This window comes from Petaurus breviceps, unplaced genomic scaffold (genome assembly GCF_028583685.1).
Source record: "Petaurus breviceps papuanus isolate PSGF00001 unplaced genomic scaffold, PetGlider_PUasm1.0 90638, whole genome shotgun sequence".
Lineage (NCBI taxonomy): Eukaryota > Metazoa > Chordata > Mammalia > Diprotodontia > Petauridae > Petaurus > Petaurus breviceps.
Window position 1 is genome coordinate 8,153,038 of NW_027187295.1, and position 13,477 is coordinate 8,166,514.

General features: G+C 37.2%; 1 long non-coding RNA gene across 1 annotated transcript in view; it reads right to left on the bottom strand.

Moving 5' to 3' along the window:
• The window catches only part of LOC138143324 (uncharacterized), a 136,295-nt gene extending 124,949 nt beyond the window's left edge, over positions 1-11,346 (bottom strand). Inside the window, exon 1 of the long non-coding RNA XR_011163674.1 lies at positions 10,776-11,346. This is a non-coding gene — a long non-coding RNA (uncharacterized lncRNA). The remainder of the gene's footprint in view (positions 1-10,775) is intronic.
• Between the last annotated feature and the right edge of the window lie 2,131 nt (positions 11,347-13,477).

Genomic DNA, 13,477 nt, shown 5'->3' on the forward strand with positions numbered 1-13,477 from the left:
ATGTTCTTCTTCCCAGTTCTCACTGAAAGTTATTTCTTTTTTTTTTAATTATAAGTGGATAATAAAACCCTACATTCTAAAAAGGCCGACCAATGTGTATTGAGCAGTTTCTAAGCATTCATCCTGTACAGAGATACCCTTTGTATGTCAATGCCATCACTCTCTGGTAGGGAAACAGGATTGATCAAAAGAAGGATTGGGGGTAGTAATGGTGGTAGTAGTGGTTTATACTACCCATACCACATCCCTCTTAGATCTGCCTGAAAGATCAAAAATAATCCTGGCCTTGTAGTGCCAATAGTGGTTATGGCTAAGTTCAATAAAATAGTGAGCAACATCCCTCCAAATTCTCAAGGATCAATTTATTGAGTTCCCTGAATTGCTTATACCTGCTGCTTAAAATTCTGCAGTGGCTGTAGGTGGTAGTTAGGATGAAATCTCAACTTCAGTGGTCAATATTATTCTCTATTGAAGAAATAAATTTGGCTAAGTATATGTCATATTCATACTGTACATACTAATGCCTTTCCTCCCCAAATCAAAAAGTACATGGAAGCAACTAACGGGAAATGATAATAAATTCACAGTATTGCTGACAATCATTTCAGATGAAGGTATAATTATATATCGTCTTCCATTCTGCTGCTCAGTGTGAATCTACCAAAATAAGGACGAAAAGGAGAGATGTCTGCCCCACAGTTGGGCTCTAGCTGCAGGAGCCTAATTTTTTTTTAACCACTCTGTACAAGAGGATACATTCCTCGTGGTTGAGAACAGAGATGGGTGTGGTTAATGTGAAGTGGGGAAGTGGACTTTGGGGAGAAATACGAGTGCTCTCATCCTCAGAGTAAATTGTTAGCTGGCTTCTAAAGGGGGGAGAAGCTAGCAAGGAATTCAAACTGAACGAGAACTATATTTAAAACTACAAAGGTTGTGATAAGACGGGACTCAGAAGTAAAATGAGGCAGAATTAAATAAAGACAATTTGCTTATGTTTCCGTCAGGATGATTATTTGCCATCTTTACATTTATATTTGCCACTTTTGCATATTATAGATATGCCCATTTGGAAATGAGTCATGTTGGTTAATATATCTCTCCCAGGGGTGGGGAACCTGTAGCCTCAAGGCCACATATGGCCTTCTAGGTCCTGGGGTGGAGCCTTTTGACTGAGTCCAAGTTTTACAGAACAAATCCTTTTATTAAGAGGATTTGCTCTGTGAAGTTTGGATTCAGTCAAAGGACCACACGTAAGGACCTAGAGGACCACATGTGGCCTCAGGGCCACACGTTACCCACCCCCAGAACCCGTAAGGAATGTCTATTCTAAATGTCTATTCACAGAAGCAAATGATAGTCACAAAGGCTCATTACACATCTCCCTACTTAACACAAGAGTGTATTGCGACGTGGCAGTGAGTTACATCTTTCCTAAAAATATTTGGCAACATACTCCCACAATGATCTGACATGACAGAGCATTCGTGTAACTAGATACAATGCATCAGCTTAAGCAATTGGAGAAGGCTCTGCTTTCCAAAACTCCTACTTAGAAACTTTATGAGATCCAGCACCCTATGCAAAGAATAAATAAATAAAATAAATTCACATTTCTCATATTCATTCTCCACAGAGATCATGGTACTGCTTATTTTCATATATCCTCTTTTGCAAAGACAATTTTATGATCCAGAGCTCAAAATTCTTTATTAATCAACAGTTCCTTCATCTTGACATTGGGATAAGAAAATAAAAGGACGTTCAATTTTATTTTAAAGACTATAATGGGGTGGCCAGGTAGCACAGTGAGTAAGAGCACCGGCCCCAGAGTCGGGATGACCTGGGATCGAATCTGGGCTTAAACACTTAGCACCCACCCAGAAACACCTGGCCATGTAACCTTGAGCAAGTTACTTAACTCCAATTGCTTTTAAAAAAAAAGACTATAAGAATACTAAATGATCCAGTAAAACATAGTCCAAACATTAATGATTTAAGATTCTTGTCTAGATTGTAATCACCCCATATCTACAATGCTGTAGCAGCCTCCTCATATACCTTCCATCTTTGTCTCCACTTGATTCCTGATCCATTTAACCAATAGCTGCAAATATTAGAAATCTTCACACACCAAACATATTAGTTACTGACTCAGTTATTAATGTACTTTACTTATTTTTGCAATCAAATGCTGAGCAATTAGCTTCCAGCTGTCTTGATTAACATTTGAAATCCCCTTCCCTATACAGTGTCTTTATCCCATATCATTTTCCTTTGCTCTTTAATTCATTCCTTCTGCTCCAGGTAAACCAATTAAAAGGGATCATACCTTATTCACAGATTATGCTGTAATCATCTTTAATTCAATGCAATTCAAAAAATTGATTTATTAAATGTTTATTAGGCATCATACTACATGCACTAGGGATACAAAGCTGGATTACAAGATCAAAGATTTAGTCAATAGTCAACATACAATTATTAAGCACCTATGTGCCAAGTGCTATGTGCTAAGTGCTGGGCATATGAAGAAAGGTCCTCAAGGATCTCACAGGACAATACATAAAAAGAATCTGAAAAGGGTGTGGTTCATCATGTCCAGTTCAGGGGTATGATGAGTTTGGAGAAGAGCAGCTGGGTGGGACGTGAGGAAATGCCTGTCTTGGGCACCCTCTTTAAATGATGGATCTGCAAGGAACTCTGTGATGTCTGCCTTCTTCCATCTCCAATTAGAAGGAGGGAGGAGTCTCAGGGGCAGGGCATACTGAGGAATTTCAAGTTTGAGTTAATGGAAACTTTAGGATGATGATTTGGCGAGTTATGGTGAAGTCCAGGAATGCAATCCTATGGAAAAATCCTAAAAAAGCTGAAAGAGACCTCCGAGGTCATCAAGTACAGCCTCCTCATTAAGGTTCAAAGAGTTCAAAATTCAAAGGCAAGTTGCTAGTCTGGGGCCCCTAATGCCATGTCTACAAACAAAGGACAAACACAACAACCAGGTCTCTATCCAATGTCACCTACTTGCTTAGTAGGTCTTTTGATATAATGTTTTTTTAAGGCTATATGATTGAGGATTTGACTGATCACATTATGTTATAAAAGCAACACACCACTTTAACCAATGAGAGTTCGAATTTTCTCATTCAATGGTTCTAGAAATTGCCTTTTCAAAGAATGACAATTAACTGAAAGCAGAAATATTTTTCCTATTGCTGGTACTCACAACTCTTTTTATTCCATTATTTCTCTTTTCTCCACATCTGTCTCTCTCCCCCTCTTTGTTTTCCTCTCTCTCCTCTCTCCATATCTTTCCTTCTTTTCTTTTTCTTAAGCAAGGTGACAGAAGGAAGGAAACAAACCTTATTAAACACCTACTATGTTCCAGGCACTGTGCTAAATATTTTATAAATGCCATGGAAGTAAAGTGCTATCATTACTCCTATTTTACAGGTGAGGAAACTGAGGCAAGTAGTTTTATTGACTCATCCAAGGACACATGGCTAGTAAGTGTCTGAGACCAGATTTAGGCTGAGGTCTTCCTGACTGAAAGCCCAGTGCCCTATCCACTGAGCAACCTGGCTGCCTCATGTAGTAGAAAGAGCACAGGAATTCAAGTACTCTGAACTCTAGGCGGGAAACTATAATTAACTAATTATGTGAACTTGTCCAGGTCACTTCCCCTCTCCAGGCCTTAATTTACTCATCTGACAAGTAAGAGAATTGTATTAAATGGTCTCTAGAGATCACAGTTACTCTATAATTCTATATAGATTAGAGAATATTATATGTGTATGTATCCTATATACATTTTCTAAGAATAAATTCAGTTTTGTGTATAACATAATTACTTTAGCCCAAGTCTACAAAAATGCCAGAACATTTGATCAATTCACTTTAGAAGCAAGCCAATCATCCAGATGTTGTATATTCATGACAACAAACATCTGGTCAGACTGAACATTGGACTGAATTGACCTGCTGTTTTGGCATTGTGTAGGCACAGCCCATGCACATGTAACTTAGGTTACAGCCTGTATTTATATGCCATAACATTACTGTGAATAATTTTGCTTTCTTTTGCCCGTCTCTGATTTAGATTTCTAATTGCCATATCTAATTCCAAATAGAATAAGGTTAGTTGTGAATTGGATTGCCATTCAAGGTCATTGCTTCATTTTTCAGGGTTTTTGCTCAATGTAGCTAGTCTATATTTTCTTTAATTTAGTTGATTATAATCAGTTACCTTGTTTACTAAATACAGGGTCACTGACCTATATGAAACTTTAGGAAGAATCAGGTGCTCTGGGTCATTTCAGGTTTCAGCAATGGCATGATCTGAATTAGTATGGTCATTAGTTTTCTAATGTCTAGTAAGTTTAATTATAGCAAAGTGACTTCAGTAAGCCATCTCATTGTTTAGCAAACCTTTGCTATATGTTATTTTTGAACTATCACTTAAAACTCTTTTTTTCTTTTTCATGCTTTTGCGGGCAAAGAACAGAGATGACTGTCATCCTCATCTTCTCACTAACAATATTTGTATGTGTAGCCCATAACAAAACAACTCTAGATTCATGTGGGTCCTAGATCATATTTGGGGGGTTCCTTCTGATTCATTTTTTATCTTTATTCAGTAATTCTTGAAACTTCAGAGATTAATTCAGCTTTAGATATACAATGGCTCACCCAACAAACAAGTCTAAGTTAAAGCGACCATGAAACAAACAAATAAAACATTATTCAGGGCAGATAAGAAGGCAATCACATCCCCAGTGAGTAGTCTCATTCTCCTTTGGGGCTTGAACACATCAGTAAGTCCATTATCCATATGTCTAGATGTCACTGTCTATAACACCAAAAGCTTCTATCTCAGCAAGAGTGTGACCTTACCACCACTTGTTCACATCACCCAATAATATTATGATATGTATTTCATAACGCTCATCAGGATAATCCAGACTTGCTAAAAATGACATACTATAATAATTGCTGACATTTAGATAGTGTTTTAGATTTTAAGTTAATTCTTCGTAACAATCCCCAAAGGTAAGTAGAAGTAATTCCATTTTCCAGATAAGGAAACTGAAGCTCAGGAAGATTAAATGACTTCCCAAGGCCAAATGACAGGGCACCAAACCCAATTCACATATTCCTAAGTTAAGTATACAATCTGCACCATCATGCTGCATCTCCTTAGGCTTGCTCTTATGGGCCAGAAATTAAATCCAGGCTTCCAGCTTTGCAAGCACGGATTCTATGTTGTGATCCCTTTTTAACTTTAATTTCTTTTTCTAAAGGCTTCAAGTCATGTATATTTTTCCCATGATAGGTCAGGGCTGCACCTTAACCTTTCAAACCACAGAGAGCTTGCCAAGGAACTCAGAAGGAAAGATGTTTCACGAGACCAATGAAATTCTGACTTTTTGTATCCCTGTGCCTAGTAGGTCATTTTAAAGGAAGAAATGCCTACCCAGCTGGCAGTCAGCACCAGGGGCAGCACCAGTTGTAAAACAGCATTCTGCCATTATGAGTGTGTATAGTTTTAGAGTCAAATACTTTGGCTTATCTCCCATTGGATATTCATTTTCCTTCAGTGGCTCTGCTAGGTTTCAACTCCAGGAACATCATGCCTCCCCTAGGTTAAGCTGAAATCTCAGCACCATGCACACTGACTTAACTTTTGATATCCAACACCTTGGGCAGTTAAGTAGTACAGTGGATAGAGCCCTGGGCCAGGAGTTAGGAAGGCCTGAATTCAAATTTGGCTTCAGGCCCTTACTAGTTGTGTAAGTTGCTTTACTGCATTTGCCTCAATTTCCTCAGCTGGAAAAGGAAGTAACAAACCACTCTAGTATCTTTACCCAGAAAACCCTCAATGGGGTCATGAAGAATTGGACAAGACTGAGCAACAGTCTTAACTCCTTCAGTTGTCTCTCCCACATGACTGGAGGGCTGGAGGGTGGAGAATTAAACTTCTCCAACAGATTTCCTGTATAGAGAGTTTGGGACTTTCCAGGTACTCTTCCTTTTCCATCAGTAGCTCTGCTTGGTTTTGACTCCCCAAACATCGAAAACATCATTCCCTTGCCCCAGGTAGCCCTTTGTGCCCCCCTTTTCAGTTTCTTTTTATATATTTTAGATTGTAAGCTCCTTGAGGGTAAGAACTAGAACTTCCTTTCCTCTTCTTATCTATATCTCTGGCACCTAGCACAGTACCTGGAACATAGTAAATAATAAATATGTATTGGATTAAATTGAATTGTAAAGGCAAAAGGAATGAAGCAGAACATTTGACTAGTATATTACTCTTTCAAGGTCTATGGCATTAAATCATGGCAGAACTTTACGTTCTAAAGTATCAGCGGTCTTGGAGCCCATCTAGATGGCAATGTACAAGACCTGAAAAACCTAGGAAGAAGAAAGCATCCTAGGAATAAACATGTCGTGTATAGTCCAGAAAAGGAAGTAGCATGATGAAATGGAAAGAGCACAAGATTGGGATACAGGAAACATGAATTCTACTTATTCATTCATTCATTTCAAACACATTTATCAGGTGCTCAGTATGAAAAGCACTGAGTTTAGGACTAGGGGTGTTACCACCTAGAGGTCTAACCTTCAGCAAGTCTATATCCATGCAAACACCATGTCGGTTTTCATTTTTGTATTTTGAGCCCTCAACATGGCATTACTTACCAACGGCTAAAGAAGCATAGGATAGTGACTGCACTCATCCCCAGGACAGAGAAAGAACAGTTAATTAATTGAGATTTCCAGTGCCTTCAATGCCAGTAATTCCATTTTCTTTCAGAAGCTCTTCAGTTTTGACTCCAAAGAACATAATGCCTACCCTAGGATAAACTGATCATCTGACATCTCATCACCATGCCAATTGACCCAGTTTTTGATACGCAACACTTCTGATAGAAGGGCTGGAAAATGGAGCACTAAATTCATCCCAAAGTCTTACTTTTTAGGGGGTTAGGACCTGATTTTTCCAAATATCTCTCCATTTTCCATCAACAATTACATAGTTTCAACTACACAAAACATTAGGCACCCTGGCCTCCCCTTTCAGTTTCCTTTTGTGTGCTGTCTTCCCTCATTAGATTGTAAATTCCTTGAGGGTAGGTACTATTTTTCTTATTTGTATCCTTAGTGCTTAGTACAGTGTCTGGCACATTTTGTTGTTCAGTTGTTCAACCCTTTCTGACTCTTTGTGACCTCATGGAGGTCCATCGGGTTTTCTTAGGAAAGATACAAGAGTGGTTTGCCATTTCCTTCTCCAGTACATTAAGGCAAACAGAGATTAAAAGATTTGTCCAGGTTCATACAGTTAGTAGTGTCTGGGGCCAGATTTTAACTCAGGTCTTGATGACTCTAAGCCCAGTGCTCTATCCACTGAGGCACCTAGGTGGCTCCTATCTGGTACATAGGAGATGCTTAATAGAAATTTATTTTTTAAAATTCTGTTCAATTTTTAATTTATGGAATAAAATAAGCATTTTCATAATATAGTAGAATAAAAAAAGATGATTGCACATGAAACTGCAAATCTATTATGTACAGCTTGCTGTTCTTTTTAAATATTTAAGTTATCATGTAACTTTCTTTTTTCCCCTTTTTCTCTCTCCCCTGCTTACCCTAGTATTAGACACAAATATGTATATTATATATGTATATGTATATACAGACAAACACATACATAAAATCATTCTATACATACTTCTATTTATCAGTTATTTATCTGGATGCAAATAGCTTCTTCATAGGTCCTTTGTAGTCAATTTGGCTATTTATAATAGTCAAAGTGACTTAATCACTTAAAAGTTGTGCCTAAAACAATGCTATTGTTATTGTATACAATGTTCTCTTATTTCTTCACTTCATTATTTTGTGCAAGTTTATCTATGTTTTTCTAAAATCAACAAGCTCATCATTTCTTGTAGCACAATAGCATGTGATCACAATTATATACCACAGCTTATTTAGCCATTCCCCAATTGATGGGCATCCCCATAATTTCTAGTTCTGTATTACAACAAAGGGAGTTGCTATAAATACTTTAGAATATTTAAGTTCTTTTCCTTTCCCCCTACTCATTTTTAGAAATAGATCTAGTAATAGTATCCCTGGGTCAAAGGATATAGCATTTTAATAACTGTTTGGGCATAATTCCAGATGGCTCTCCAGAATGGTTAGATCAGTTCGCAGTTCTACCAAGAGTGAATTAATGTCCCAATTTTTCCATATCCTTTTCAACATTTGTCACTTTCCCCTTCAACAATTTGAGACAATTTGATAGAAGCTATTACTTGGTAAAAACTGTTGGAAAAACTGGAAAGCAATCTGGCAGAAATTGGGCATAGACCAATATCTTACACCATGTACCAAGATAAGGTCAAAATGAATATATGACCTACTTATAAAGAGAGAGATTACAAGAAAAATGTGAAGAACATGGACTATATTTCCTATCAGACTTATAGATAGAGCAAACAATTTATGAATAAACAATAGAGAGCAGTGTAAGGTATAAAAAGGATAAGTTCAATTACATTAAATTTAAAAGGGTTTGTACAAATAAAATAAATGTAGCCAAGATGAGAAGGAAATCAGAAAATTGGGGGAAATTTTGTATAGACAGTTTCTCAGATAAAGGTTTCATATCTCAAATATATAAATAACTTTGGCAAATCTATAAATGTCAGTCACTCCCCTATTGATAAATGGTCAAAGGTTATGAACCAGGTAGTTTTCTCATGAAAAAAAAATCAAAAGAATTTATAGTCATATGAGAAAATTCTCTAAGTCATTATTGATTAGAGAAATGCCAATTAAAACAACCTTGAGATATCATTTTGTACCTATCATATTGTGTAATAGATGTTTATTGAATAAACAATTACTTATCTCTGGTTGTCTAAGTTTTGCCCTAATCACTATAGTGTTATTATATGTGGCCTGATTATTGCCTTTGGGAAGATGGTAAGGAACTTCTGTAGCATGCCTATTTACATAATTGGCCATTGTGTGACTCTAGCATTGGGACACAGGAAGATATCTAAGAGGGTATCAAATGAGTATATATCCAGAAGATTAAACCTGAGAGCCATGTAAGGGCATTTTTCATGACATCTCGATGCCCCATCATGAGAGATTACAGTAATAGTCAACTTGCATATAGGTAGATATATAGTAAATGTTAACTGAACTCAAAATCCCTAAAACAGAATTCATTACATTTTCTCCAAAACTAATCCTTTCTCTAAATTTTCTTATGTTGAGGGACTAAAATTCCCCCAACCATCTATGTTTGCTCCTTTGGAGTAATCTTTGACTCCTTCATACCTCAACTCCAACATCAAATCAGTTGCCAAATCTTACTGACTAGGTACACAAAATCACTCACATTAAGCCCCTTCTCACTCAGATAGTTAGGACTCAATTTCAGTCCTTCATTTTTTCAATAGCCAACTAATTGGTTGTCTTACTTCCAGTCTTTATTCTCTTCAATATATCCACTGTTTAAGAGATAAATTGATTTTTCTAAAACCCAGATGTGACCTTGTGACCTTATTTCCCAAACACATATACTTATGCGCGTGCGCACACACACACACATTCAAAATTCTTAGTTTTCTATTGACTCAAGGATAAGGTTACAATTGTCCAGCTGCCATGTTAATGCCTCTACAATGCTGCTCCTACCTACATTTCTCATCTTATTTCATATTATGCACTTCCATGAACTCTCCATTCAGTTAAATTGACCTCCTAGCTATTCCTTACATCATATTACTTCTCCTGCTTTCATGCTCTTACATGAGTGCTCTTTCATGTCTAGAATGCATTTACTCTTCCCTCTAAATTTTTTCAACTCCTTAGTTTACTTCAGAGATCTGGTTAGGTTTTACCTCTTCCATGAGACTTTTCATGATCCCCCCAATTATTAACATACTCTCCCTCTTGAAATTAGTTTATATACACTTTGCCTAGTGACTTGTTGTAATGGTAATGGTAATGATAATTTGGAGATCTTCCCTGTCCCCTAATAGTTCGAATTAATCACATGGAGCCTGTGGTGGGAGGAGTTTGCTGAAGAGTGGAGTAGAGCCCACAGAAAGCTGGGAGTCAGAGCAGTTAGAGCTGGAGGGAGAAGAGGGCACAGCCAAGGACACAGCTGGGCTTCTGAGTGTTTCTTTGTAGGAAGGCTAAAGGATGGTGTGGCTCCCTGCTGTGTTACGGTTTATTAACTTCTTTGTTGCTATGATGGATTTGGTTTTCTGGTGTCTGAATAAATATTTTGCTTTCTGTCTTCTACATAGAGAGTCTATTATATTTTATGATTCAGAACTGTAAGGGCACATTCATAGCCACCATCAGTTCTGTGAATATTGTGTTGGCACTATACTTGTGTGCATGTTTTATCATCCCCACATCATCTGGAGCCCTGAAAACCAATCTCTTTGAGGACAACTACTATTTAACTTTTCACTTTGATTCCTTAGTACCTAGCACAGTGTGTTATACTTAGAATCATAAGATTATAGAAGGCATTTAGACATTATCTAATGAAATTCCTCCTTTTTCCTCATGAGAAAACTGAAACCCAGAAAGAAGGGACTTGACCAAGGTCACGTTGTTGTTAAATGGAGGAACTGGGTTTTGAACTGCTATAGCACAGAAGATAAAAGTTAGAAGGGACATCAGTAGCAACTATGTAGCCTGACGTGTACACCAAAAGAATCCCCATTATAACATACCCAACATACCTCAACTGTTTGTCCAGTCTTTGCCTGAAGATCTCCAAGAAAGGAAAATTCACCACCTCTTGGTGCGGCCCATTGTTCTTTTGGATAGCTCTAATTGTTAATAAGTTTTTCTTGACATAAAGTCTAAATTTTCTTCTTTGCAACTTCCACCTATTACTACTGGTTCTGCTTTCTGTTGGTGAGTAGGACAAGTCTAATCCCTCTTCCACATAACAAGGATTAAAATACTTTGGAGACAGCCAGAATGTCTGAAGGCCCAGGGCTTCTAACTCCACATCCAGAATTCTTCCTACTGCATCAGGCTGCCTCTCATAAGCATGCCATACATGTTTGTTGAATTAAATTGAATTGGACTTAACCCCTATGAACTTTGATTTTTTCATCCTTCAAAATACAGGTTTGGAGCAGTTAGTTTCTATGGTCCCTTTGAGTCTGAAAACTCTGGGTCTCTTTTTTTCTGAGGCTATGGCTACATATGTCTTGAGTAGTATCACTCCCTGGAGGATTTCACTAACACTTAAGTTTTTACAGAAAGAAAGAAAGATCGACATTGCCCACTTAGTAGATTCTCAATCACAGATGGGTTTAATTTCAGAGTTTTAAGAGAGCCCACAAAAACTAACTCCCTGATGTGGATAGGGTTATAGGAAAATGTAAAGCATACCCCTTGACTTCACTTGTGGGTGGTCACACCAGGAGGCTCCTTTGGGAATATGCTTAGTTACTGCAATTTTGTGTTTGTGGAAGGAGCCTGAGAAAAGATAAACAATCAGAGATTCCCAAGTTGGGAGAAAAATTTTGTTGGGTCTAGATTGTGAACTTCACAAGACTGATCCTTCATGCAATGGATGAACTTTCCAAGAACCAGCAATTATTTCACTAAAATCTCTTCAAATTCTCCTTGAAGTATTATTCATAGGTTACACGATAATTTAGCATGTATCAAAAGAACTTAAATTCCATGTTTCAAGTCTTTCTTGGTTCTAATATTATTGTTGCTAATTGTTTTTATTTGTTTCTTAGTGAAAAACAGGCAGAGCTTTGGAAGTGTCAACATTCCCAGTTTAATTTAAAAAAAAAAACACAATTTGGGCCTTAGTTTAACCTGTATCTCTTATGTTTTTAAAAAGCAGCTTCAGTACCACAGAGGTAAAGCTTGCTTGTGTCCAACTATCTAAATCTTCACCATATTTCCTAAGGAAAATATTTTCTGCTAGATAAAGAATAAGGAATTCAAGCTTTAATGCAGTGTTCCATAAAATAGGAAACATCTTGGCAAACTGTATAAAGAACAGACCTCTAAGTAAGGAATACCTGGGTTGGAAACTTCAGTCCAGAAACACCCTAGCTAGTGGTGACTTAAGGGAAGTCACTGAGCCTCCCAGTGCTCTAGCCAACTCTCTAAGACCATAAGCTGACTTGTAAGGGTAAGAGGGACTTCCTCAATAAGTGTTCCCCATCCTATTAAAAGCACAGGTCCTGTACCTATCACTTATAAAATATGAGTGAAAGTTTTCCTACTAAATTAATATTCCTTTGTTTCCTGATGCATGTAGTTAATCCTTCTAAAATACTATGTGATTCAAGGAAAGCAACTAAGTAAAATTTGAATATCACATGGTCCCCATTATCTACTTCAAAGAATTATTTGTTTTAAGTGGATGTAAATCCAGACTATTGATTCATAAAATATGTAAAACTACAAGAAACATGGGGCAGCTAGGCAGCACAGTGAATAGAGCACCAGCCCTGGAGTCAGGAGGACCTGAGTTCAAATCCTGCCTCAGACATTTAACACTCACTAACCAGGTGACCCTGGGCAAAGTCACTTAACCCCAATTCCCTTGCCCTCCCCCCTCCAAAAAGAAAAAAAGAAAAACCAAGAGACAAAATCAGTGAAAACTAAAAGACAATCACTTTCCACGGTGTTTTTCTTTAGTGTCCTTGGATACGTGATAATACTCTGTAGATGCTATTATCTAGTTAATTCAAGGAACAGGCATGATGACAAGTCTCAGTGAGAATTGGGATTAGGCCTCAGCTGCCATGTGTTATTATATGACAGTTCATATTTAATTAGAGTAGAATTGTGACTCACCTCCTTTTTTATATCTCCTCTGCCTTAGAATGAAGTAAGTGGGGGGCAGGGGAGATGAAATAGTTGAGCTTTCCAGAACTGCATATAAATCATACTCTTTTCCTCCTACATCCAATGTGAGCTCTGGAAAAAGCCTAGTTGGAATGCCATTAATAGAATTTTGAAATTCATAGGACCCAACAGTCTTTTATTAAACTAAGTCCTTTTGCTAGAACTTTTTGTATACATTTATGGGTTATGAATATGAAGTTTAAAGCTAAAGAGAGAGTTAATTCAGTAATGTTCAGACCACAGTTTTCAAGTCACATGTGGGTGGTTCACTCATATGCAAATTTAGGTTGTTGATATTATTTAATCTTTACATCAGAATATTGCTACTCTAGTCTACAGTGTATAGAAGAGTCATATGGCTCTATTTCCCTATTTGTGATAAAATGTTATGTATTGACTTAGGCCATTAGTACCCATGGGTACGTAAAAATGAATTTTAATTTCTCCAGATTATTTTAATCTCTTACTCGAATGAAATAGAAAGTACCTGAGTTGTCTGTATGCCAATACCTGTAATCAAAACATTACCAAATGTAATGGGAATGGGAATTTG